The 27892-nt window shown below is 38.8% G+C and overlaps 8 non-coding genes across 8 annotated transcripts; all 8 read right to left on the bottom strand.

Annotated features, from left to right (window-relative positions):
- Window positions 1–444: 444 nt before the first annotated feature.
- Window positions 445–517, bottom strand: trnav-aac (transfer RNA valine (anticodon AAC)). The gene has a single exon. It is a non-coding gene; the product is annotated as a tRNA-Val (tRNA).
- Window positions 518–4998: 4481 nt separating this feature from the next.
- On the bottom strand, window positions 4999–5071 carry trnav-aac (transfer RNA valine (anticodon AAC)). Its single transcript has one exon. It is a non-coding gene; the product is annotated as a tRNA-Val (tRNA).
- Window positions 5072–7275: 2204 nt separating this feature from the next.
- On the bottom strand, window positions 7276–7348 carry trnav-aac (transfer RNA valine (anticodon AAC)). Its single transcript has one exon. It is a non-coding gene; the product is annotated as a tRNA-Val (tRNA).
- Window positions 7349–9552: 2204 nt separating this feature from the next.
- Window positions 9553–9625, bottom strand: trnav-aac (transfer RNA valine (anticodon AAC)). Its single transcript has one exon. It is a non-coding gene; the product is annotated as a tRNA-Val (tRNA).
- A 7669-nt stretch (window positions 9626–17294) lies between these two features.
- On the bottom strand, window positions 17295–17367 carry trnav-uac (transfer RNA valine (anticodon UAC)). The gene has a single exon. It is a non-coding gene; the product is annotated as a tRNA-Val (tRNA).
- A 2498-nt stretch (window positions 17368–19865) lies between these two features.
- On the bottom strand, window positions 19866–19938 carry trnav-uac (transfer RNA valine (anticodon UAC)). The gene has a single exon. It is a non-coding gene; the product is annotated as a tRNA-Val (tRNA).
- A 4163-nt stretch (window positions 19939–24101) lies between these two features.
- On the bottom strand, window positions 24102–24174 carry trnav-aac (transfer RNA valine (anticodon AAC)). Its single transcript has one exon. It is a non-coding gene; the product is annotated as a tRNA-Val (tRNA).
- A 2204-nt stretch (window positions 24175–26378) lies between these two features.
- On the bottom strand, window positions 26379–26451 carry trnav-aac (transfer RNA valine (anticodon AAC)). Its single transcript has one exon. It is a non-coding gene; the product is annotated as a tRNA-Val (tRNA).
- Between the last annotated feature and the right edge of the window lie 1441 nt (window positions 26452–27892).

The raw sequence follows: 27892 nt of genomic DNA, 5'->3' as shown, positions 1-27892 counted from the left end.
ACAGTATTGCCTTCTTTTAACGTTTTGAATACAGTTAAAAAGCAGCTCAGCTGCAGTTCCATGATGGTGAGTTTAAGTTGATTTCCCTGTGCAGTTCTTTAGCCTCGCCTGCCCATGCTTCCCTTTGTTCCAACTATTTCAAACAGCAAAAATGGATGAGAAATGCTTCTGCACAGTATATAAGCTGGGACCTGTGAACTGGAAAGCAAATGCATTGACCACTACTCTAGAAAAATCAAGAGAGTTCAACATCTATATCAAACAATAATTATCCCCCCAAAAGGTCTAGTAGTTAACAGGATTTATGACAAAATGATGCTGCGATTAGACAAGGAGCTTGGTGTCTCAGTCTCAGGACCTAAAGAGCAAACTGCAAAAAGAGACACCCACTTCATACACTGTTTACAAAAAACAATTGCCCCACTAGTGTGCTATCAAGAGGGATGTTTCTGCCCAGTTTCGAACTGAGGACCTTTCGCGTGTTAAGCGAATGTGATGACCACTACACTACAGAAACCACTGCTAAAAGATTCTTTGGGCTCACTCTCCAGCTTTTGCTCATTTTTGGCACTTGAAAATCATAGCTTTAAATCTGGCTAAGGAGTCTGACTTCTCAATCATTAGGATGAAAATTCTCACAACCCCACCAAAGTTCTCTTGTTTCTTACCATTTGAGGAACAGACTGTTGCTAACTAGGCATAATATGAAGAGTTTTACTTTATCTCTGTAGTTCTCTCATTGGCATATAGAGCATAACCTATTGCGCAAATTCTGTATGCTTGACATTGCCTTGCAAGGATTTTTTCTTTGCCATAGAATTGATGAAATTAACTTTTGAAATTCAGCTAATTAGCATAACCTCTGTTAGGAAACAAAATGAGAACACACTCACCAAAGTTTATGCTTCCTGTAGTAATGTTTAAGAAACTGGCTTGAATTGTCTTCACCCCATTAGGATGCAAAATTCAATCCCAGCAACCAATGTTTACTTGTTTCATTGCCTTTGAGAGACAGAATGTTACTCTCTAGGAATAATATGAAGAACTTTACCTGATCACTGGAAGCTGTTTCATTGGCATGGAAAGCAATCCCTAGTGCACAGATTCTGCATCATAATCATTGCTTTGCATGGATTTTAATTGTCAGGAGACTAGAAGTAATTTACTTTTAAGAATTAGCTAAGTAGCATAACTTATCTTTGTTAGTAGATCAAATACAGATGCACTCGTGGTGTTTCTGTTTTGTTTACTTTTGTTTGAAATACATGGATTAGCACACCCATCATGCTACAATGAGTTTTACATCATGCCTGTGACAATTGAAATCAGCCTTAAGCACAGCTCCTAAAGCACAGTCCTTGCATCACCGGAGCACAAGTGTGCTGCATATATTGACTTTCTCAGTTTGCAAATAGAGACCCAACAGAGAAACTACTCTTTATGTCCATACTAAGATGATAGTAATCTTCTGATCTTGAAATTTTAATTTTGCACAATGTGGAACCAAGTTGCAGAAGAAGACGTTGGGGATTTCAAATGAGTTATAGTGCCAGAGTTTGGAGTACAGGAATTGGAGAACTCAATCGGAGTAACTAGGGAGTTCAAAAAATCTTTTCACTCTGCTGCAAGAAGGCCATTCGATTCCCTGATGTCTACTTCAAATACAAGAGACAGAAACCAAAGAACCAACTACTGTTTCTGCTCAGCTTCAATTCAAGGACCTTTTACATATAATGCAAACGTGATGACCACTTCACTACAGAAATCATGCAAAGACTCCTTGATGCAGTATGGTATCACTGCACTTTTAGAACAATCTTTTCACCAACTCATCCCCAAAACTGATAATGAGTGCAAGTTATTGAGTAAAAGAATGAATATAATTTATGCCAAAACCTTTCATATTAGCAAGTTCACAAATAGCTGCCATTTTACGCAAATTTAGTTGGTATGTTGGATGGCCTAAAATGCAAATAATGAGCAGATGTACCTAAAATTCAAATGGTTCACAATTCTAATTTTTCAGAAATATCTGATTCAAACTTGCAGAAAAAATATTGTTTAGCTGACAGGGAACCCTCTAGTCTGAGCGACACTTCAGTCCAAACTGGTGGTCCTGGAAAGTGGTAGGTTCTGTTCTGGCTTTCTAAACTTATGCAGCAGGGCCATGTGAGATCTTCACTGCTTAAGGCCATAAAACCCAAAGATCTCTTTCTTTGCTGTCCCAATAGTTGTCCTCAGAACCTCACTCCTCTCAATTGTACTTTGAAGTCATGAACAGTATTGCCTTCTTTTAACGTTTTGAATACAGTTAAAAAGCAGCTCAGCTGCAGTTCCATGATGGTGAGTTTAAGTTGATTTCCCTGTGCAGTTCTTTAGCCTCGCCTGCCCATGCTTCCCTTTGTTCCAACTATTTCAAACAGCAAAACTGGATGAGAAATGCTTCTGCACAGTATATAAGCTGGGACCTGTGAACTGGAAAGCAAATGCATTGACCACTACTCTAGAAAAATCAAGAGAGTTCAACATCTAAATCAATCAATAATTATCCCCCCAAAAGGTCTGGTAGTTAACAGGATTTATGATAAAATGATGCTGCGATTAGACAAGGAGCTTGGTGTCTCAGTCTCAGGACCTAAAGAGCAAACTGCAAAAAGAGACACCCACTTCATACACTGTTCACAAACAACAATTGCCCCACTAGTGTGTTATCAAGAGGGATGTTTCTGCCCAGTTTCGAACTGAAGACCTTTCGCTGGTTAGGCGAATGTGATGACCACTACACTACAGAAACCACTGCTAAAAGATTCTTTGGGCTCACTCTCCAGCTTTTGCTCATTTTTGGCACTTGAAAATCATAGCTTTAAATCTGGCTAAGGAGTCTGACTTCTCAATCATTAGGATGAAAATTCTCACAACCCCACCAAAGTTCTCTTGTTTCTTACCATTTGAGGAACAGACTGTTGCTACCTAGGCATAATATGAAGTGTTTTACTTTATCTCTGTAGTTCTCTCATTGGCATATAGAGCATAACCTATTGCGCAAATTCTGTATGCTTGACATTGCCTTGCAAGCATTTTTTCTTTGCCATAGAATTGATGAAATTAACTTTTGAAATTCAGCTAATTAGCATAACCTCTGTTAGGAAACAAAATGAGAACACACTCACCAAAGTTTATGCTTCCTGTAGTAATGTTTAAGAAACTGGCTTGAATTGTCTTCACCCTATTAGGATGCAAAATTCAATCCCAGCAACCAATGTTTACTTGTTTCCTTGCCTTTGAGAGACAGAATGTTACTCTCTAGGAATAATATGAAGAACTTTACCTGATCACTGGAAGCTGTTTCATTGGCATGGAAAGCAGTCCCTATTGCACAGATTCTGCATCATAAACATTGCTTTGCATGGATTTTAATTGTCAGGAGACTAGAAAGAATTTACTTTTAAGAATTAGCTAAGTAGCATAACTTATCTCTGTTAGTAGATCAAATACAGATGCACTCGTGGTGTTTCTGTTTTGTTTACTTTTGTTTGAAATACATGGATTAGCACACCCATCATGCTACAATGAGTTTTACATCATGCCTGTGACAATTGAAATCAGCCTTAAGCACAGCTCCTAAAGCACAGTCCTTGCATCACCGGAGCACAAGTGTGCTGCATATATTGACTTTCTCAGTTTGCAAATAGAGACCCAACAGAGAAACTACTCTTTATGTCCATACTAAGATGATAGTAATCTTCTGATCTTGAAATTTTAATTTTGCACAATGTGGAACCAAGTTGCAGAAGAAGACGTTGGGGATTTCAAATGAGTTATAGTGCCAGAGTTTGGAGTACAGGAATTGAAGAACTCAATCGGAGTAACTAGGGAGTTCAAAAAATCTTTTCACTCTGCTGCAAGAAGGCCATTCGATTCCCTGATGTCTACTTCAAATACAAGAGACAGAAACCAAAGAACCAACTACTGTTTCTGCTCAGCTTCAATTCAAGGACCTTTTACATATAATGCAAACGTGATGACCACTTCACTACAGAAATCATGCAAAGACTCCTTGATGCAGTATGGTATCACTGCACTTTCAGAACAATCTTTTCACCAACTCATCCCCAAAACTGATAATGAGTGCAAGTTATTGAGTAAAAGAATGAATATAATTTATGCCAAAACCTTTCATATTAGCAAGTTCACAAATAGCTGCCATTTTACGCAAATTTAGTTGGTATGTTGGATGGCCTAAAATGCAAATAATGAGCAGATGTACCTAAAATTCAAATGGTTCACAATTCTAATTTTTCAGAAATATCTGATTCAAACTTGCAGAAAAAATATTGTTTAGCTGACAGGGAACCCTCTAGTCTGAGCGACACTTCAGTCCAAACTGGTGGTCCTGGAAAGTGGTAGGTTCTGTTCTGGCTTTCTAAACTTATGCAGCAGGGCCATGTGAGATCTTCACTGCTTAAGGCCATAAAACCCAAAGATCACTTTCTTTGCTGTCCCAATAGTTGTCCTCAGAACCTCACTCCTCTCAATTGTACTTTGAAGTCATGAACAGTATTGCCTTCTTTTAACGTTTTGAATACAGTTAAAAAGCAGCTCAGCTGCAGTTCCATGATGGTGAGTTTAAGTTGATTTCCCTGTGCAGTTCTTTAGCCTCGCCTGCCCATGCTTCCCTTTGTTCCAACTATTTCAAACAGCAAAACTGGATGAGAAATGCTTCTGCACAGTATATAAGCTGGGACCTGTGAACTGGAAAGCAAATGCATTGACCACTACTCTAGAAAAATCAAGAGAGTTCAACATCTAAATCAATCAATAATTATCCCCCCAAAAGGTCTGGTAGTTAACAGGATTTATGATAAAATGATGCTGCGATTAGACAAGGAGCTTGGTGTCTCAGTCTCAGGACCTAAAGAGTAAACTGCAAAAAGAGACACCCACTTCATACACTGTTTACAAAAAACACTTGCCCCACTAGTGTGCTATCAAGAGGGATGTTTCTGCCCAGTTTCGAACTGAGGACCTTTCGCGTGTTAGGCAAATGTGATGACCACTACACTACAGAAACCACTGCTAAAAGATTCTTTGGGCTCACTCTCCAGCTTTTGCTCATTTTTGGCACTTGAAAATCATAGCTTTAAATCTGGCTAAGGAGTCTGACTTCTCAATCATTAGGATGAAAATTCTCACAACCCCACCAAAGTTCTCTTGTTTCTTACCATTTGAGGAACAGACTGTTGCTAACTAGGCATAATATGAAGTGTTTTACTTTATCTCTGTAGTTCTCTCATTGGCATATAGAGCATAACCTATTGCGCAAATTCTGTATGCTTGACATTGCCTTGCAAGCATTTTTTCTTTGCCATAGAATTGATGAAATTAACTTTTGAAATTCAGCTAATTAGCATAACCTCTGTTAGGAAACAAAATGAGAACACACTCAACAAAGTTTATGCTTCCTGTAGTAATGTTTAAGAAACTGGCTTGAATTGTCTTCACCCTATTAGGATGCAAAATTCAATCCCAGCAACCAATGTTTACTTGTTTCCTTGCCTTTGAGAGACAGAATGTTACTCTCTAGGAATAATATGAAGAACTTTACCTGATCACTGGAAGCTGTTTCATTGGCATGGAAAGCAGTCCCTATTGCACAGATTCTGCATCATAAACATTGCTTTGCATGGATTTTAATTGTCAGGAGACTAGAAAGAATTTACTTTTAAGAATTAGCTAAGTAGCATAACTTATCTCTGTTAGTAGATCAAATACAGATGCACTCGTGGTGTTTCTGTTTTGTTTAATTTTGTTTGAAATACATGGATTAGCACACCCATCATGCTACAATGAGTTTTACATCATGCCTGTGACAATTGAAATCAGCCTTAAGCACAGCTCCTAAAGCACAGTCCTTGCATCACCGGAGCACAAGTGTGCTGCATATATTGACTTTCTCAGTTTGCAAATAGAGACCCAACAGAGAAACTACTCTTTATGTCCATACTAAGATGATAGTAATCTTCTGATCTTGAAATTTTAATTTTGCACAATGTGGAACCAAGTTGCAGAAGAAGACGTTGGGGATTTCAAATGAGTTATAGTGCCAGAGTTTGGAGTACAGGAATTGAAGAACTCAATCGGAGTAACTAGGGAGTTCAAAAAATCTTTTCACTCTGCTGCAAGAAGGCCATTCGATTCCCTGATGTCTACTTCAAATACAAGAGACAGAAACCAAAGAACCAACTACTGTTTCTGCTCAGCTTCAATTCAAGGACCTTTTACATATAATGGAAACGTGATGACCACTTCACTACAGAAATCATGCAAAGACTCCTTGATGCAGTATGGTATCACTGCACTTTCAGAACAATCTTTTCACCAACTCATCCCCAAAACTGATAATGAGTGCAAGTTATTGAGTAAAAGAATGAATATAATTTATGCCAAAACCTTTCATATTAGCAAGTTCACAAATATCTGCCATTTTACGCAAATTTAGTTGGTATGTTGGATGGCCTAAAATGCAAATAATGAGCAGATGTACCTAAAATTCAAATGGTTCACAATTCTAATTTTTCAGAAATATCTGATTCAAACTTGCAGAAAAAATATTGTTTAGCTGACAGGGAACCCTCTAGTCTGAGCGACACTTCAGTCCAAACTGGTGGTCCTGGAAAGTGGTAGGTTCTGTTCTGGCTTTCTAAACTTATGCAGCAGGGCCATGTGAGATCTTCACTGCTTAAGGCCATAAAACCCAAAGATCACTTTCTTTGCTGTCCCAATAGTTGTCCTCAGAACCTCACTCCTCTCAATTGTACTTTGAAGTCATGAACAGTATTGCCTTCTTTTAACGTTTTGAATACAGTTAAAAAGCAGCTCAGCTGCAGTTCCATGATGGTGAGTTTAAGTTGATTTCCCTGTGCAGTTCTTTAGCCTCGCCTGCCCATGCTTCCCTTTGTTCCAACTATTTCAAACAGCAAAACTGGATGAGAAATGCTTCTGCACAGTATATAAGCTGGGACCTGTGAACTGGAAAGCAAATGCATTGACCACTACTCTAGAAAAATCAAGAGAGTTCAACATCTAAATCAATCAATAATTATCCCCCCAAAAGGTCTGGTAGTTAACAGGATTTATGATAAAATGATGCTGCGATTAGACAAGGAGCTTGGTGTCTCAGTCTCAGGACCTAAAGAGCAAACTGCAAAAAGAGACACCCACTTCATACACTGTTTACAAAAAACACTTGCCCCACTAGTGTGCTATCAAGAGGGATGTTTCTGCCCAGTTTCAAACTGAGGACCTTTCGCGTGTTAGGCAAACGTGATGACCACTACACTACAGAAACCACTGCTAAAAGATTCTTTGGGCTCACTCTCCAGCTTTTGCTCATTTTTGGCACTTGAAAATCATAGCTTTAAATCTGGCTAAGGAGTCTGACTTCTCAATCATTAGGATGAAAATTCTCACAACCCCACCAAAGTTCTCTTGTTTCTTACCATTTGAGGAACAGACTGTTGCTAACTAGGCATAATATGAAGAGTTTTACTTTATCTCTGTAGTTCTCTCATTGGCATATAGAGCATAACCTATTGCGCAAATTCTGTATGCTTGACATTGCCTTGCAAGCATTTTTTCTTTGCCATAGAATTGATGAAATTAACTTTTGAAATTCAGCTAATTAGCATAACCTCTGTTAGGAAACAAAATGAGAACACACTCAACAAAGTTTATGCTTCCTGTAGTAATGTTTAAGAAACTGGCTTGAATTGTCTTCACCCCATTAGTATGCAAAATTCAATCCCAGCAACCAATGTTTACTTGTTTCATTGCCTTTGAGAGACAGAATGTTACTCTCTAGGAATAATATGAAGAACTTTACCTGATCACTGGAAGCTGTTTCATTGGCATGGAAAGCAGTCCCTAGTGCACAGATTCTGCATCATAATCATTGCTTTGCATGGATTTTAATTGTCAGGAGACTAGAAGTAATTTACTTTTAAGAATTAGCTAAGTAGCATAACTTATCTCTGTTAGTAGATCAAATACAGATGCACTCGTGGTGTTTCTGTTTTGTTTACTTTTGTTTGAAATACATGGATTAGCACACCCATCATGCTACAATGAGTTTTACATCATGCCTGTGACAATTGAAATCAGCCTTAAGCACAGCTCCTAAAGCACAGTCCTTGCATCACCGGAGCACAAGTGTGCTGCATATATTGACTTTCTCAGTTTGCAAATAGAGACCCAACAGAGAAACTACTCTTTATGTCCATACTAAGATGATAGTAATCTTCTGATCTTGAAATTTTAATTTTGCACAATGTGGAACCAAGTTGCAGAAGAAGACGTTGGGGATTTCAAATGAGTTATAGTGCCAGAGTTTGGAGTACAGGAATTGGAGAACTCAATCGGAGTAACTAGGGAGTTCAAAAAATCTTTTCACTCTGCTGCAAGAAGGCCATTCGATTCCCTGATGTCTACTTCAAATACAAGAGACAGAAACCAAAGAACCAACTACTGTTTCTGCTCAGCTTCAATTCAAGGACCTTTTACATATAATGCAAACGTGATGACCACTTCACTACAGAAATCATGCAAAGACTCCTTGATGCAGTATGGTATCACTGCACTTTTAGAACAATCTTTTCACCAACTCATCCCCAAAACTGATAATGAGTGCAAGTTATTGAGTAAAAGAATGAATATAATTTATGCCAAAACCTTTCATATTAGCAAGTTCACAAATAGCTGCCATTTTACGCAAATTTAGTTGGTATGTTGGATGGCCTAAAATGCAAATAATGAGCAGATGTACCTAAAATTCAAATGGTTCACAATTCTAATTTTTCAGAAATATCTGATTCAAACTTGCAGAAAAAATATTGTTTAGCTGACAGGGAACCCTCTAGTCTGAGCGACACTTCAGTCCAAACTGGTGGTCCTGGAAAGTGGTAGGTTCTGTTCTGGCTTTCTAAACTTATGCAGCAGGGCCATGTGAGATCTTCACTGCTTAAGGCCATAAAACCCAAAGATCTCTTTCTTTGCTGTCCCAATAGTTGTCCTCAGAACCTCACTCCTCTCAATTGTACTTTGAAGTCATGAACAGTATTGCCTTCTTTTAACGTTTTGAATACAGTTAAAAAGCAGCTCAGCTGCAGTTCCATGATGGTGAGTTTAAGTTGATTTCCCTGTGCAGTTCTTTAGCCTCGCCTGCCCATGCTTCCCTTTGTTCCAACTATTTCAAACAGCAAAAATGGATGAGAAATGCTTCTGCACAGTATATAAGCTGGGACCTGTGAACTGGAAAGCAAATGCATTGACCACTACTCTAGAAAAATCAAGAGAGTTCAACATCTATATCAAACAATAATTATCCCCCCAAAAGGTCTAGTAGTTAACAGGATTTATGACAAAATGATGCTGCGATTAGACAAGGAGCTTGGTGTCTCAGTCTCAGGACCTAAAGAGCAAACTGCAAAAAGAGACACCCACTTCATACACTGTTTACAAAAAACAATTGCCCCACTAGTGTGCTATCAAGAGGGATGTTTCTGCCCAGTTTCGAACTGAGGACCTTTCGCGTGTTAAGCGAATGTGATGACCACTACACTACAGAAACCACTGCTAAAAGATTCTTTGGGCTCACTCTCCAGCTTTTGCTCATTTTTGGCACTTGAAAATCATAGCTTTAAATCTGGCTAAGGAGTCTGACTTCTCAATCATTAGGATGAAAATTCTCACAACCCCACCAAAGTTCTCTTGTTTCTTACCATTTGAGGAACAGACTGTTGCTAACTAGGCATAATATGAAGAGTTTTACTTTATCTCTGTAGTTCTCTCATTGGCATATAGAGCATAACCTATTGCGCAAATTCTGTATGCTTGACATTGCCTTGCAAGCATTTTTTCTTTGCCATAGAATTGATGAAATTAATTTTTGAAATTCAGCTAATTAGCATAACCTCTGTTAGGAAACAAAATGAGAACACACTCACCAAAGTTTATGCTTCCTGTATTAATGTTTAAGAAACTGGCTTGAATTGTCTTCACCCTATTAGGATGCAAAATTCAATCCCAGCAACCAATGTTTACTTGTTTCCTTGCCTTTGAGAGACAGAATGTTACTCTCTAGGAATAATATGAAGAACTTTACCTGATCACTGGAAGCTGTTTCATTGGCATGGAAAGCAGTCCCTAGTGCACAGATTCTGCATCATAATCATTGCTTTGCATGGATTTTAATTGTCAGGAGACTAGAAGTAATTTACTTTTAAGAATTAGCTAAGTAGCATAACTTATCTCTGTTAGTAGATCAAATACAGATGCACTCGTGGTGTTTCTGTTTTGTTTACTTTTGTTTGAAATACATGGATTAGCACACCCATCATGCTACAATGAGTTTTACATCATGCCTGTGACAATTGAAATCAGCCTTAAGCACAGCTCCTAAAGCACAGTCCTTGCATCACCGGAGCACAAGTGTGCTGCATATATTGACTTTCTCAGTTTGCAAATAGAGACCCAACAGAGAAACTACTCTTTATGTCCATACTAAGATGATAGTAATCTTCTGATCTTGAAATTTTAATTTTGCACAATGTGGAACCAAGTTGCAGAAGAAGACGTTGGGGATTTCAAATGAGTTATAGTGCCAGAGTTTGGAGTACAGGAATTGGAGAACTCAATCGGAGTAACTAGGGAGTTCAAAAAATCTTTTCACTCTGCTGCAAGAAGGCCATTCGATTCCCTGATGTCTACTTCAAATACAAGAGACAGAAACCAAAGAACCAACTACTGTTTCTGCTCAGCTTCAATTCAAGGACCTTTTACATATAATGCAAACGTGATGACCACTTCACTACAGAAATCATGCAAAGACTCCTTGATGCAGTATGGTATCACTGCACTTTTAGAACAATCTTTTCACCAACTCATCCCCAAAACTGATAATGAGTGCAAGTTATTGAGTAAAAGAATGAATATAATTTATGCCAAAACCTTTCATATTAGCAAGTTCACAAATAGCTGCCATTTTACGCAAATTTAGTTGGTATGTTGGATGGCCTAAAATGCAAATAATGAGCAGATGTACCTAAAATTCAAATGGTTCACAATTCTAATTTTTCAGAAATATCTGATTCAAACTTGCAGAAAAAATATTGTTTAGCTGACAGGGAACCCTCTAGTCTGAGCGACACTTCAGTCCAAACTGGTGGTCCTGGAAAGTGGTAGGTTCTGTTCTGGCTTTCTAAACTTATGCAGCAGGGCCATGTGAGATCTTCACTGCTTAAGGCCATAAAACCCAAAGATCTCTTTCTTTGCTGTCCCAATAGTTGTCCTCAGAACCTCACTCCTCTCAATTGTACTTTGAAGTCATGAACAGTATTGCCTTCTTTTAACGTTTTGAATACAGTTAAAAAGCAGCTCAGCTGCAGTTCCATGATGGTGAGTTTAAGTTGATTTCCCTGTGCAGTTCTTTAGCCTCGCCTGCCCATGCTTCCCTTTGTTCCAACTATTTCAAACAGCAAAAATGGATGAGAAATGCTTCTGCACAGTATATAAGCTGGGACCTGTGAACTGGAAAGCAAATGCATTGACCACTACTCTAGAAAAATCAAGAGAGTTCAACATCTATATCAAACAATAATTATCCCCCCAAAAGGTCTAGTAGTTAACAGGATTTATGACAAAATGATGCTGCGATTAGACAAGGAGCTTGGTGTCTCAGTCTCAGGACCTAAAGAGCAAACTGCAAAGAGACACCCGCACAAAGAGTCTCCCACTTGATACACTGCTTACAAAAAGCACGTGCCCAACTACTGTGCTATCAAGAGGGATGTTTCTGCCAGGTATGGAACAGAGGACCTTTCTCGTGTCAGGCGAACATGCTGAGCACTACACTACAGAAACCACTTTAAAATGCTTCTTTGCCTCTCCAGCTTTTGCTCATTTTTGGGGCTTGAAAATCATAACTTTAAATCTGGCTAAGGAGTCTGACTTCTCAATCATTAGGATGAAAATTCTCACAACCCCACCAAAGTTCTCTTGTTTCTTACCATTTGAGGAACAGACTGTTGCTAATTAGGCATAATATGAAGAGTTTTACTTTATCTCTGTAGTTCTCTCATTGGCATATAGAGCATAACCTATTGCGCAAATTCTGTATGCTTGACATTGCCTTGCAAGCATTTTTTCTTTGCCATAGAATTGATGAAATTAACTTTTGAAATTCAGCTAATTAGCATAACCTCTGTTAGGAAACAAAATGAGAACACACTCACCAAAGTTTATGCTTCCTGTAGTAATGTTTAAGAAACTGGCTTGAATTGTCTTCACCCCATTAGGACGCAAAATTCAATCCCAGCAACCAATGTTTACTTGTTTCATTGCCTTTGAGAGACAGAATGTTACTCTCTAGGAATAATATGAAGAACTTTACCTGATCACTGGAAGCTGTTTCATTGGCATGGAAAGCAGTCCCTAGTGCACAGATTCTGCATCATAATCATTGCTTTGCATGGATTTTAATTGTCAGGAGACTAGAAGTAATTTACTTTTAAGAATTAGCTAAGTAGCATAACTTATCTCTGTTAGTAGATCAAATACAGATGCACTCGTGGTGTTTCTGTTTTGTTTACTTTTGTTTGAAATACATGGATTAGCACACCCATCATGCTACAATGAGTTTTACATCATGCCTGTGACAATTGAAATCAGCCTTAAGCACAGCTCCTAAAGCACAGTCCTTGCATCACCGGAGCACAAGTGTGCTGCATATATTGACTTTCTCAGTTTGCAAATAGAGACCCAACAGAGAAACTACTCTTTATGTCCATACTAAGATGATAGTAATCTTCTGATCTTGAAATTTTAATTTTGAACAATGTGGAACCAAGTTGCAGAAGAAGACGTTGGGGATTTCACATGACTTATAGTGCCAGATTTTGGAGTACAGGAATTGGAGAACTCAATCGGAGTAAGTAGGGAGTTCAAAAAATCTTTTCACTCTGCTGCAAGAAGGCCATTCGATTCCCTGATGTCTACTTCAAATACAAGAGTCAGAAACCCAAGAACCAACTACTGTTTCTGCTCAGCTTCAATTCAAGGACCTTTTACGTATAATGCAAACGTAATGATCACTTCACTACAGAAATCATGCAAAGACTCCTTGATGCAGTATGGTATCACTGCACTTTCAGAACAATCTTTTCACCAACTCATCCCCAAAACTGATAATGAGTGCAATTTATTGAGTAAAAGAATGAATATCATTTATGCCAAAACCTTTCATATTTGCAAGTTCACAAATAGCTGCCATTTTACGCAAATTTAGTTGGTATGTTGGATGGCCTAAAATGCTAATAATGAGCAGATGTACCTAAAATTCAAATGGTTCACAATTCTAATTGTTCAGAAATATCTGATTCAAACTTGCAGAAAAAATATTGTTTAGCTGACTGGGAACCCTCTAGTCCAAGCGACACTTCAGTCCAAACTGGTGGTCCTGGAAAATGGTAGGTTCTGTTCTGGCTTTCTAAACTTATGCAACAGGGACATGTGAGATCTTCACTGCTTAAGGCCATAAAACCCAAAGATCTCTTTCTTTGCAGTCCCCATAGTTGTCCTCAGAACCTCACTCCTCTCAATTGTACTTTGAAGTCATGAACAGTATTGCCTTCTTTTAACGTTTTGAATACTGTTCAAAAGCAGCTCAGCTGCAGTTCCATGATGGTGAGTTTAAGTTGATTTCCCTGTGCAGTTCTTTAGCCTCGCCTGCCCATGCTTCCCTTTGTTCCAACCATTTTATACAGTAAACACCAAAAATGGATGAAAGAGAAATGCTTCTGCACAGTATGGAAGCTGGGACATGTGACCTGGAAAGCAAATGCAATGACCACTACTCTAGACAAATCAAGAGAGTTCAAGATCTATATCAATCAATAATGATCCCCCAAAAAGGTCTTTTAGTCAACAGGATTTATGACAAAATGATGTTGCGATTAGACAAGGAGCTTGGTGCCTCAGTCTGAGGACCTAAAGGGCAAACAGTACAAAGAGTCTCCCACTTGATACACTGCTTACAAAAAGCACGTGCCCAACTACTGTGCTATCAAGAGGGATGTTTCTGCCAGGTATGGAACAGAGGACCTTTCTCGTGTTAGGCGAACATGCTGAGCACTACACTACAGAAACCACTTTAAAATGCTTCTTTGCCTCTCCAGCTTTTGCTCATTTTTGGGGCTTGAAAATCATAGCTTTAAATCTGGATAAGCAGTATGACATCTCAAGCATTAGGATGAAAATTCAGACAACTCCACCAAAGTTCTCTTGTTTCCTAAACTTCGAGAAACAGACTGTTGCTAACTAGGCATAATATGAAGAGTTTTACTTTATCTCTGTAGTTCTCTCATTGGCATTTAGAGCATAACCTATTGCACAAATTGTGTAGGCTTGATATTGCCTTGCAAGGATTTGTTCTTTGCCATAGACTTGATGAAAGTAACTTTTAAATTTCAGCTAATTAGCATAACCTCTGTTAGGAAACAAAATGAGAACACACTCACTAAAGTTTATGCTTGAAAGACTTGAATTAGAATAGCCATTATGCTAAGAGTTTTAATTAATCAGCTTGGCTATTAATTAAGGAGCCTGACTTTTCTCAGTGAAGAATGGCTCTCCATTCAATTAAAAGGACAGCAGTTACACATCTACCAAGAGTCGTGTTTCTGCCTGGTATCGAGCCAGGGACCTTTCGCGTGTGAGGCAAAAGTAATAACCACTACACTACAGAAACCCTACAGCACTAGCTGTTCAGGATCATCCCAGCATTTCCTCCTTTTTGGTGCCTGCAAGGCATAGTTTAAAAACTGGCTGAATTGTCTTCTCCCCGTAAGGACGCAAAATTCAATCCCACCAAGCAATGTTTTCTTGTTTCATTGCCTTTGAGAGACAGAATGTTACTCCCTAGGAATAATATGAAGAGCTTTACCGGATAACTGTAGGCTTATTCATCGGCATGGAAAGCAGTCCCTAGTGCACAAATTCTGCTTCATTAACATTGCTTTGCATAGATTTTAATTGTCAGGAGACTATAAGGATGTTACTTTTAAGAATTAGCTAAGTAGCATAACTTATCTCTGTTAGGAGATCAAATACAGATGCACTCGTGGAGTTTCTGTTTTGTTTAATTTTGTTTGAAATACATGGATTAGCACACCCATCATGCTACAATGAGTTTTACATCATCCCTGTGACAATTGAAATCAGCCTTAAACACAGCTCCTAAAGCACAGTCCTTGCATCACCGGAGGACAAGCCTGCTGCATATATTGACTTTCTCGGTTTGCAAATGGAGACAGTGATGGGATATTTTTTTCCAACAGAGAAGCTACTCTATGTCCATACTAAGATGCTAGTAATCTTCTGATCTTGAAATTTCCATTTTGCACAATGTAGAACCAAGTTGCAGACGAAGAGGTTAGGGATTTCAAATGCGTTATAGTGCCGGAGTTTGGAGTACAGGACTTGGAGAACTCAATTGGAGTAACTAGGGAGTTCAGAAAACCATTTCCCTCTGCTGCAAGAAGGCCATTCGATTCCCTGGTGTCTACTTCAAATAGAAGACACAGAAACCAAAGAACCAGCTAATGTTTCTGCTCAGCTTCAATTCAAGGTCCTTTCACACATAATGCAAACGTGATGACCAATTCACTACAGACACCATGCAAAAATGCCTTGATGCAGTATGGTATCACTGCAATTTCAGAATAATTTTTTCACCAACTCATCCCCAAAACTGAAAATGTGTGCAAATTATTTAGGAGAAAGAATGAACATCATTTATGCCAAAACCTTTCATATTTGGAAGTTCACAAATAGCTGCCATTTTATGCAAATTTCGTGGGTATGTTGGATGGCCTAAAATGCGTTTCATGAGCAGACGTACCTAAAATTCAAATGGTTCACAGTTGTAATTTTCAGAAATATCTGATTCAAACTGTCAGAAAAAAATGCTGTTTAGCTGAAAGGGAACCCTCTAGTCCGACCTACACATCAGTCGAAACTGGTGGTCCTGGAAAATTGTAGGTTCTGTTCTTGCTTTCTAAACATATGTAGCAGGGCCGTGTGAGCTCTTCACTGCTTAAGGCCATAAAAACCGAAGATCTCTTTCATTGCAGTCCCAATAGTTGTCCTCAGAACCTCACTCCTCTCAATTCTACCTTGAAGTCATGAACAGTATTGCCTTCTTTTACCATTTTGATTGCAGTTAAAAAGCAGCTCAGCTGCAGTTCCATGATGCTGAGTTTAAGTTGATTTCCCTGTGCAGTACTTTAGCCTCGCCTGTCCATGCTTCCCTTTGTTCCAACCATTTTATACAGTAAAGACCAAAAATGGATGAAAGAGAAATGCTTCTGCACAGTATGGAAGCTGGGACATGTGACCTGGAAAGCAAATGCAATGACCACTACTCTAGACAATCAAGAGAGTTCAAGATCTATATCAATCAATAATGATCCCCCAAAAAGGTCTTTTAGTCAACAGGATTTATGACAAAATGATGTTGCGATTAGACAAGGAGCTTGGTGCCTCAGTCTGAGGACCTAAAGGGCAAACCGCACAAAGAGTCTCCCACTTGATACACTGCTTACAAAAAGCACGTGCCCAACTAATGTGCTATCAAGAGGGATGTTTCTGCCAGGTATGGAACAGAGGACCTTTCCCGTGTCAGGCGAACATGCTGAGCACTACACTACAGAAACCACTTTAAAATGCTTCTTTGCCTCTCCAGCTTTTGCTCATTTTTGGGGCTTGAAAATCATAACTTTAAATCTGGATAAGCAGTATGACTTCTCAAGCATTAGGATGAAAATTCAGACAACCCCACCAAACTTCTCTTGTTTCCTACCCTTCGAGAAACAGACTGTTGCTAACTAGGCATAATATGAAGAGTTTTACTTTATCTCTGTAGTTCTCTCATTGGCATTTAGAGCATAACCTATTGCACAAATTGTTTATGCTTGATATTGCCTTGCAAGGATTTGTTCTTTGCCATAGACTTGATGAAAGTAACTTTTAAATTTCAGCTAATTAGCATAACCTCTGTTAGGAAACAAAATGAGAACACACTCACTGAAGTTTATGCTTGAAAGACTTGAATTAGCATAGCCATTATGCTAAGAGTTTTAACTAATCAGGTTGGCCATTAATTAAGGAGCCTGACTTTTCTCTGTGAAGAATAGCTCTCCATTCAATAGAAAGGACAGCAGTTAAACATCTACCAAGAGTGGTGTTTCTGCCTGGTATCGAGCCAGGGACCTTTCGCGTGTAAGGCGAACGTGATAACCACTACACTACAGAAACCCTACAGCACTGGCCGTTCAGGATCAGCCCAGCATTTCCTCCTATTTGGTGCCTGCAAGGCATAGTTTAAAAACTGGCTTGAATTGTCTTCTCCCCGTTAGGACGCAAAATTCAATCCCACCAAGCAATGTTTTCTTGTTTCATTGCCTTTGAGAGACAGAATGTTACTCCCTAGGAATAATATGAAGAGCTTTACCGGATCACTGTAGGCTTATTCATTGGCATGGAAAGCAGTCCCTAGTGCACAAATTCTGCATCATTAACATTGCTTTGCATAGATTTTAATTGTCAGGAGACTATAAGGATGTTACTTTTAAGAATTAGCTAAGTAGCATAACTTATCTCTGTTAGGAGATCAAATACAGATGCACTCGTGGAGTTTCTGTTTTGTTTAATTTTGTTTGAAATACATGGATTAGCACACCCATCATGCTACAATGAGTTTTACATCATCCCTGTGACAATTGAAATCAGCCTTAAACACAGCTCCTAAAGCACAGTCCTTGCATCACCGGAGGACAAGCCTGCTGCATATATTGACTTTCTCGGTTTGCAAATGGAGACAGTGATGGGATATTTTTTTCCAACAGAGAAGCTACTCTTTATGTCCATACTAAGATGCTAGTAATCTTCTGATCTTGAAATTTCCATTTTGCACAATGTAGAACCAAGTTGCAGACGAAGAGGTTAGGGATTTCACATGCCTTATAGTGCCGGAGTTTGGAGTACAGGACTTGGAGAACTCAATTGGAGTAACTAGGGAGTTCAGAAAATCATTTCCCTCTGCTGCAAGAAGGCCATTCGATTCCCTGGTGTCTACTTCAAATAGAAGACACAGAAACCAAAGAACCAGCTAATGTTTCTGCTCAGCTTCAATTCAAGGTCCTTTCACACATAATGCAAACGTGATGACCAATTCACTACAGACACCATGCAAAAATGCCTTGATGCAGTATGGTATCACTGCAATTTCAGAACAATTTTTTCACCAGCTCATCCCCAAAACTGAAAATGTGTGCAAATTATTTAGGAGAAAGAATGAACATCATTTATGCCAAAACCTTTCATATTTGGAAGTTCACAAATAGCTGCCATTTTATGCAAATTTCGTGGGTATGTTGGATGGCCTAAAATGCGTTTCATGAGCAGACGTAACTAAAATTCAAATGGTTCACAATTGTAATTTTCAGAAATATCTGATTCAAACTGTCAGAAAAAAATGCTGTTTAGCTGAAAGGGAACCCTCTAGTCCGACCTACACATCAGTCCAAACTGTTGGTCCTGGAAAATTGTAGGTTCTGTTCTTGCTTTCTAAACCTATGTAGCAGGGCCGTGTGAGCTCTTCACTGCTTAAGGCCATAAAAACCGAAGATCTCTTTCATTGCAGTCCCAATAGTTGTCCTCAGAACCTCACTCCTCTCAATTCTACCTTGAAGTCATGAACAGTATTGCCTTCTTTTACCATTTTGAGTGCAGTTAAAAAGCAGCTCAGCTGCAGTTCCATGATGCTGAGTTTAAGTTGATTTCCCTGTGCAGTTCTTTAGCCTCGCCTGTCCATGCTTCCCTTTGTTCCAACCATTTTATACAGTAAACACCAAAAATGGATGAAAGAGAAATGCTTCTGCACAGTATGGAAGCTGGGACATGTGACCTGGAAAGCAAATGCAATGACCACTACTCTAGACAAATCAAGAGAGTTCAAGATCTATATCAATCAATAATGATCCCCCAAAAAGGTCTTTTAGTCAACAGGATTTATGACAAAATGATGTTGCGATTAGACAAGGAGCTTGGTGCCTCAGTCTGAGGACCTAAAGGGCAAACCGCACAAAGAGTCTCCCACTTGATACACTGCTTACAAAAAGCACGTGCCCAACTAATGTGCTATCAAGAGGGATGTTTCTGCCAGGTATGGAACAGAGGACCTTTCCCGTGTCAGGCGAACATGCTGAGCACTACACTACAGAAACCACTTTAAAATGCTTCTTTGCCTCTCCAGCTTTTGCTCATTTTTGGGGCTTGAAAATCATAACTTTAAATCTGGATAAGCAGTATGACTTCTCAAGCATTAGGATGAAAATTCAGACAACCCCACCAAACTTCTCTTGTTTCCTACCCTTCGAGAAACAGACTGTTGCTAACTAGGCATAATATGAAGAGTTTTACTTTATCTCTGTAGTTCTCTCATTGGCATTTAGAGCATAACCTATTGCACAAATTGTTTATGCTTGATATTGCCTTGCAAGGATTTGTTCTTTGCCATAGACTTGATGAAAGTAACTTTTAAATTTCAGCTAATTAGCATAACCTCTGTTAGGAAACAAAATGAGAACACACTCACTGAAGTTTATGCTTGAAAGACTTGAATTAGCATAGCCATTATGCTAAGAGTTTTAACTAATCAGGTTGGCCATTAATTAAGGAGCCTGACTTTTCTCTGTGAAGAATAGCTCTCCATTCAATAGAAAGGACAGCAGTTAAACATCTACCAAGAGTGGTGTTTCTGCCTGGTATCGAGCCAGGGACCTTTCGCGTGTAAGGCGAACGTGATAACCACTACACTACAGAAACCCTACAGCACTGGCCGTTCAGGATCAGCCCAGCATTTCCTCCTATTTGGTGCCTGCAAGGCATAGTTTAAAAACTGGCTTGAATTGTCTTCTCCCCGTTAGGACGCAAAATTCAATCCCACCAAGCAATGTTTTCTTGTTTCATTGCCTTTGAGAGACAGAATGTTACTCCCTAGGAATAATATGAAGAGCTTTACCGGATCACTGTAGGCTTATTCATTGGCATGGAAAGCAGTCCCTAGTGCACAAATTCTGCATCATTAACATTGCTTTGCATAGATTTTAATTGTCAGGAGACTATAAGGATGTTACTTTTAAGAATTAGCTAAGTAGCATAACTTATCTCTGTTAGGAGATCAAATACAGATGCACTCGTGGAGTTTCTGTTTTGTTTAATTTTGTTTGAAATACATGGATTAGCACACCCATCATGCTACAATGAGTTTTACATCATCCCTGTGACAATTGAAATCAGCCTTAAACACAGCTCCTAAAGCACAGTCCTTGCATCACCGGAGGACAAGCCTGCTGCATATATTGACTTTCTCGGTTTGCAAATGGAGACAGTGATGGGATATTTTTTTCCAACAGAGAAGCTACTCTTTATGTCCATACTAAGATGCTAGTAATCTTCTGATCTTGAAATTTCCATTTTGTACAATGTAGAACCAAGTTGCAGACGAAGAGGTTAGGGATTTCACATGCGTTATAGTGCCGGAGTTTGGAGTACAGGACTTGGAGAACTCAATTGGAGTAACTGGGGAGTTCAGAAAATCATTTCCCTCTGCTGCAAGAAGGCCATTCGATTCCCTGGTGTCTACTTCAAATAGAAGACACAGAAACCAAAGAACCAGCTAATGTTTCTGCTCAGCTTCAATTCAAGGTCCTTTCACACATAATGCAAACGTGATGACCAATTCACTACAGACACCATGCAAAAATGCCTTGATGCAGTATGGTATCACTGCAATTTCAGAACAATTTTTTCACCAGCTCATCCCCAAAACTGAAAATGTGTGCAAATTATTTAGGAGAAAGAATGAACATCATTTATGCCAAAACCTTTCATATTTGGAAGTTCACAAATAGCTGCCATTTTACGCAAATTTAGTTGGTATGTTGGATGGCCTAAAATGCAAATAATGAGCAGATGTACCTAAAATTCAAATGGTTCACAATTCTAATTTTTCAGAAATATCTGATTCAAACTTGCAGAAAAAATATTGTTTAGCTGACAGGGAACCCTCTAGTCTGAGCGACACTTCAGTCCAAACTGGTGGTCCTGGAAAGTGGTAGGTTCTGTTCTGGCTTTCTAAACTTATGCAGCAGGGCCATGTGAGATCTTCACTGCTTAAGGCCATAAAACCCAAAGATCTCTTTCTTTGCTGTCCCAATAGTTGTCCTCAGAACCTCACTCCTCTCAATTGTACTTTGAAGTCATGAACAGTATTGCCTTCTTTTAACGTTTTGAATACAGTTAAAAAGCAGCTCAGCTGCAGTTCCATGATGGTGAGTTTAAGTTGATTTCCCTGTGCAGTTCTTTAGCCTCGCCTGCCCATGCTTCCCTTTGTTCCAACTATTTCAAACAGCAAAACTGGATGAGAAATGTTTCTGCACAGTATATAAGCTGGGACCTGTGAACTGGAAAGCAAATGCATTGACCACTACTCTAGAAAAATCAAGAGAGTTCAACATCTATATCAATCAATAATTATCCCCCCAAAAGGTCTGGTAGTTAACAGGATTTATGATAAAATGATGCTGCGATTAGACAAGGAGCTTGGTGTCTCAGTCTCAGGACCTAAAGAGCAAACTGCAAAAAGAGACACCCACTTCATACACTGTTTACAAAAAACACTTGCCCCACTAGTGTGCTATCAAGAGGGATGTTTCTGCCCAGTTTCAAACTGAGGACCTTTCGCATGTTAGGCAAATGTGATGACCACTACACTACAGAAACCACTGCAAAAAGATTCTTTGGGCTCACTCTCCAGCTTTTGCTCATTTTTGGCACTTGAAAATCATAGCTTTAAATCTGGCTAAGGAGTCTGACTTCTCAATCATTAGGATGAAAATTCTCACAACCCCACCAAAGTTCTCTTGTTTCTTACCATTTGAGGAACAGACTGTTGCTAACTAGGCATAATATGAAGAGTTTTACTTTATCTCTGTAGTTCTCTCATTGGCATATAGAGCATAACCTATTGCGCAAATTCTTTATGCTTGACATTGCCTTGCAAGGATTTTTTCTTTGCCATAGAATTGATGAAATTAACTTTTGAAATTCAGCTAATTAGCATAACCTCTGTTAGGAAACAAAATGAGAACACACTCACCAAAGTTTATGCTTCCTGTAGTAATGTTTAAGAAACTGGCTTGAATTGTCTTCACCCCATTAGGATGCAAAATTCAATCCCAGCAACCAATGTTTACTTGTTTCATTGCCTTTGAGAGACAGAATGTTACTCTCTAGGAATAATATGAAGAACTTTACCTGATCACTGGAAGCTGTTTCATTGGCATGGAAAGCAGTCCCTAGTGCACAGATTCTGCATCATAATCATTGCTTTGCATGGATTTTAATTGTCAGGAGACTAGAAGTAATTTACTTTTAAGAATTAGCTAAGTAGCATAACTTATCTCTGTTAGTAGATCAAATACAGATGCACTCGTGGTGTTTCTGTTTTGTTTACTTTTGTTTGAAATACATGGATTAGCACACCCATCATGCTACAATGAGTTTTACATCATGCCTGTGACAATTGAAATCAGCCTTAAGCACAGCTCCTAAAGCACAGTCCTTGCATCACCGGAGCACAAGTGTGCTGCATATATTGACTTTCTCAGTTTGCAAATAGAGACCCAACAGAGAAACTACTCTTTATGTCCATACTAAGATGATAGTAATCTTCTGATCTTGAAATTTTAATTTTGCACAATGTGGAACCAAGTTGCAGAAGAAGACGTTGGGAATTTCAAATGAGTTATAGTGCCAGAGTTTGGAGTACAGGAATTGGAGAACTCAATCGGAGTAACTAGGGAGTTCAAAAAATCTTTTCACTCTGCTGCAAGAAGGCCATTCGATTCCCTGATGTCTACTTCAAATACAAGAGACAGAAACCAAAGAACCAACTACTGTTTCTGCTCAGCTTCAATTCAAGGACCTTTTACATATAATGCAAACGTGATGACCACTTCACTACAGAAATCATGCAAAGACTCCTTGATGCAGTATGGTATCACTGCACTTTCAGAACAATCTTTTCACCAACTCATCCCCAAAACTGATAATGAGTGCAAGTTATTGAGTAAAAGAATGAATATAATTTATGCCAAAACCTTTCATATTAGCAAGTTCACAAATAGCTGCCATTTTACGCAAATTTAGTTGGTATGTTGGATGGCCTAAAATGCAAATAATGAGCAGATGTACCTAAAATTCAAATGGTTCACAATTCTAATTTTTCAGAAATATCTGATTCAAACTTGCAGAAAAAATATTGTTTAGCTGACAGGGAACCCTCTAGTCTGAGCGACACTTCAGTCCAAACTGGTGGTCCTGGAAAGTGGTAGGTTCTGTTCTGGCTTTCTAAACTTATGCAGCAGGGCCATGTGAGATCTTCACTGCTTAAGGCCATAAAACCCAAAGATCTCTTTCTTTGCTGTCCCAATAGTTGTCCTCAGAACCTCACTCCTCTCAATTGTACTTTGAAGTCATGAACAGTATTGCCTTCTTTTAACGTTTTGAATACAGTTAAAAAGCAGCTCAGCTGCAGTTCCATGATGGTGAGTTTAAGTTGATTTCCCTTTGCAGTTCTTTAGCCTCGCCTGCCCATGCTTCCCTTTGTTCCAACTATTTCAAACAGCAAAAATGGATGAGAAATGCTTCTGCACAGTATATAAGCTGGGACCTGTGAACTGGAAAGCAAATGCATTGACCACTACTCTAGAAAAATCAAGAGAGTTCAACATCTATATCAAACAATAATTATCCCCCCAAAAGGTCTGGTGGTTAACAGGATTTATGACAAAATGATGCTGCGATTAGACAAGGAGCTTGGTGTCTCAGTCTCAGGACCTAAAGAGCAAACTGCAAAAAGAGACACCCACTTCATACACTGTTTACAAAAAACAATTGCCCCACTAGTGTGCTATCAAGAGGGATGTTTCTGCCCAGTTTCGAACTGAGGACCTTTCGCGTGTTAAGCGAATGTGATGACCACTACACTACAGAAACCACTGCTAAAAGATTCTTTGGGCTCACTCTCCAGCTTTTGCTCATTTTTGGCACTTGAAAATCATAGCTTTAAATCTGGCTAAGGAGTCTGACTTCTCAATCATTAGGATGAAAATTCTCACAACCCCACCAAAGTTCTCTTGTTTCTTACCATTTGAGGAACAGACTGTTGCTAACTAGGCATAATATGAAGAGTTTTACTTTATCTCTGTAGTTCTCTCATTGGCATATAGAGCATAACCTATTGCGCAAATTCTGTATGCTTGACATTGCCTTGCAAGCATTTTTTCTTTGCCATAGAATTGATGAAATTAATTTTTGAAATTCAGCTAATTAGCATAACCTCTGTTAGGAAACAAAATGAGAACACACTCACCAAAGTTTATGCTTCCTGTATTAATGTTTAAGAAACTGGCTTGAATTGTCTTCACCCTATTAGGATGCAAAATTCAATCCCAGCAACCAATGTTTACTTGTTTCCTTGCCTTTGAGAGACAGAATGTTACTCTCTAGGAATAATATGAAGAACTTTACCTGATCACTGGAAGCTGTTTCATTGGCATGGAAAGCAGTCCCTAGTGCACAGATTCTGCATCATAATCATTGCTTTGCATGGATTTTAATTGTCAGGAGACTAGAAGTAATTTACTTTTAAGAATTAGCTAAGTAGCATAACTTATCTCTGTTAGTAGATCAAATACAGATGCACTCGTGGTGTTTCTGTTTTGTTTACTTTTGTTTGAAATACATGGATTAGCACACCCATCATGCTACAATGAGTTTTACATCATGCCTGTGACAATTGAAATCAGCCTTAAGCACAGCTCCTAAAGCACAGTCCTTGCATCACCGGAGCACAAGTGTGCTGCATATATTGACTTTCTCAGTTTGCAAATAGAGACCCAACAGAGAAACTACTCTTTATGTCCATACTAAGATGATAGTAATCTTCTGATCTTGAAATTTTAATTTTGCACAATGTGGAACCAAGTTGCAGAAGAAGACGTTGGGGATTTCAAATGAGTTATAGTGCCAGAGTTTGGAGTACAGGAATTGGAGAACTCAATCGGAGTAACTAGGGAGTTCAAAAAATCTTTTCACTCTGCTGCAAGAAGGCCATTCGATTCCCTGATGTCTACTTCAAATACAAGAGACAGAAACCAAAGAACCAACTACTGTTTCTGCTCAGCTTCAATTCAAGGACCTTTTACATATAATGCAAACGTGATGACCACTTCACTACAGAAATCATGCAAAGACTCCTTGATGCAGTATGGTATCACTGCACTTTTAGAACAATCTTTTCACCAACTCATCCCCAAAACTGATAATGAGTGCAAGTTATTGAGTAAAAGAATGAATATAATTTATGCCAAAACCTTTCATATTAGCAAGTTCACAAATAGCTGCCATTTTACGCAAATTTAGTTGGTATGTTGGATGGCCTAAAATGCAAATAATGAGCAGATGTACCTAAAATTCAAATGGTTCACAATTCTAATTTTTCAGAAATATCTGATTCAAACTTGCAGAAAAAATATTGTTTAGCTGACAGGGAACCCTCTAGTCTGAGCGACACTTCAGTCCAAACTGGTGGTCCTGGAAAGTGGTAGGTTCTGTTCTGGCTTTCTAAACTTATGCAGCAGGGCCATGTGAGATCTTCACTGCTTAAGGCCATAAAACCCAAAGATCTCTTTCTTTGCTGTCCCAATAGTTGTCCTCAGAACCTCACTCCTCTCAATTGTACTTTGAAGTCATGAACAGTATTGCCTTCTTTTAACGTTTTGAATACAGTTAAAAAGCAGCTCAGCTGCAGTTCCATGATGGTGAGTTTAAGTTGATTTCCCTGTGCAGTTCTTTAGCCTCGCCTGCCCATGCTTCCCTTTGTTCCAACTATTTCAAACAGCAAAAATGGATGAGAAATGCTTCTGCACAGTATATAAGCTGGGACCTGTGAACTGGAAAGCAAATGCATTGACCACTACTCTAGAAAAATCAAGAGAGTTCAACATCTATATCAAACAATAATTATCCCCCCAAAAGGTCTGGTAGTTAACAGGATTTATGACAAAATGATGCTGCGATTAGACAAGGAGCTTGGTGTCTCAGTCTCAGGACCTAAAGAGCAAACTGCAAAAAGAGACACCCACTTCATACACTGTTTACAAAAAACAATTGCCCCACTAGTGTGCTATCAAGAGGGATGTTTCTGCCCAGTTTCGAACTGAGGACCTTTCGCTTGTTAGGCGAATGTGGTGACCACTACACTACAGAAACCACTGCTAAAAGATTCTTTGGGCTCACTCTCCAGCTTTTGCTCATTTTTGGCACTTGAAAATCATAGCTTTAAATCTGGCTAAGGAGTCTGACTTCTCAATCATTAGGATGAAAATTCTCACAACCCCACCAAAGTTCTCTTGTTTCTTACCATTTGAGGAACAGACTGTTGCTAACTAGGCATAATATGAAGAGTTTTACTTTATCTCTGTAGTTCTCTCATTGGCATATAGAGCATAACCTATTGCGCAAATTCTGTATGCTTGACATTGCCTTGCAAGCATTTTTTCTTTGCCATAGAATTGATGAAATTAATGTTTGAAATTCAGATAATTAGCATAACCTCTGTTAGGAAACAAAATGAGAACACACTCACCAAAGTTTATGCTTCCTGTAGTAATGTTTAAGAAACTGGCTTGAATTGTCTTCACCCCATTAGGATGCAAAATTCAATCCCAGCAACCAATGTTTACTTGTTTCATTGCCTTTGAGAGACAGAATGTTACTCTCTAGGAATAATATGAAGAACTTTACCTGATCACTGGAAGCTGTTTCATTGGCATGGAAAGCAGTCCCTAGTGCACAGATTCTGCATCATAATCATTGCTTTGCATGGATTTTAATTGTCAGGAGACTAGAAGTAATTTACTTTTAAGAATTAGCTAAGTAGCATAACTTATCTCTGTTAGTAGATCAAATACAGATGCACTCGTGGTGTTTCTGTTTTGTTTACTTTTGTTTGAAATACATGGATTAGCACACCCATCATGCTACAATGAGTTTTACATCATGCCTGTGACAATTGAAATCAGCCTTAAGCACAGCTCCTAAAGCACAGTCCTTGCATCACCGGAGCACAAGTGTGCTGCATATATTGACTTTCTCAGTTTGCAAATAGAGACCCAACAGAGAAACTACTCTTTATGTCCATACTAAGATGATAGTAATCTTCTGATCTTGAAATTTTAATTTTGCACAATGTGGAACCAAGTTGCAGAAGAAGACGTTGGGGATTTCAAATGAGTTATAGTGCCAGAGTTTGGAGTACAGGAATTGGAGAACTCAATCGGAGTAACTAGGGAGTTCAAAAAATCTTTTCACTCTGCTGCAAGAAGGCCATTCGATTCCCTGATGTCTACTTCAAATACAAGAGACAGAAACCAAAGAACCAACTACTGTTTCTGCTCAGCTTCAATTCAAGGACCTTTTACATATAATGCAAACGTGATGACCACTTCACTACAGAAATCATGCAAAGACTCCTTGATGCAGTATGGTATCACTGCACTTTCAGAACAATCTTTTCACCAACTCATCCCCAAAACTGATAATGAGTGCAAGTTATTGAGTAAAAGAATGAACATCATTTATGCCAAAACCTTTCATATTTGGAAGTTCACAAATAGCTGCCATTTTACGCAAATTTAGTTGGTATGTTGGA

The sequence above is a fragment of the Electrophorus electricus genome, chromosome 2 (assembly GCF_041902795.1).
Source record: "Electrophorus electricus isolate QZ-2024a chromosome 2, ASM4190279v1, whole genome shotgun sequence".
Lineage (NCBI taxonomy): Eukaryota > Metazoa > Chordata > Actinopteri > Gymnotiformes > Gymnotidae > Electrophorus > Electrophorus electricus.
Note: the sequence above shows the minus strand (reverse complement) of the source record. Positions and strands in the feature narration are given on the sequence as shown.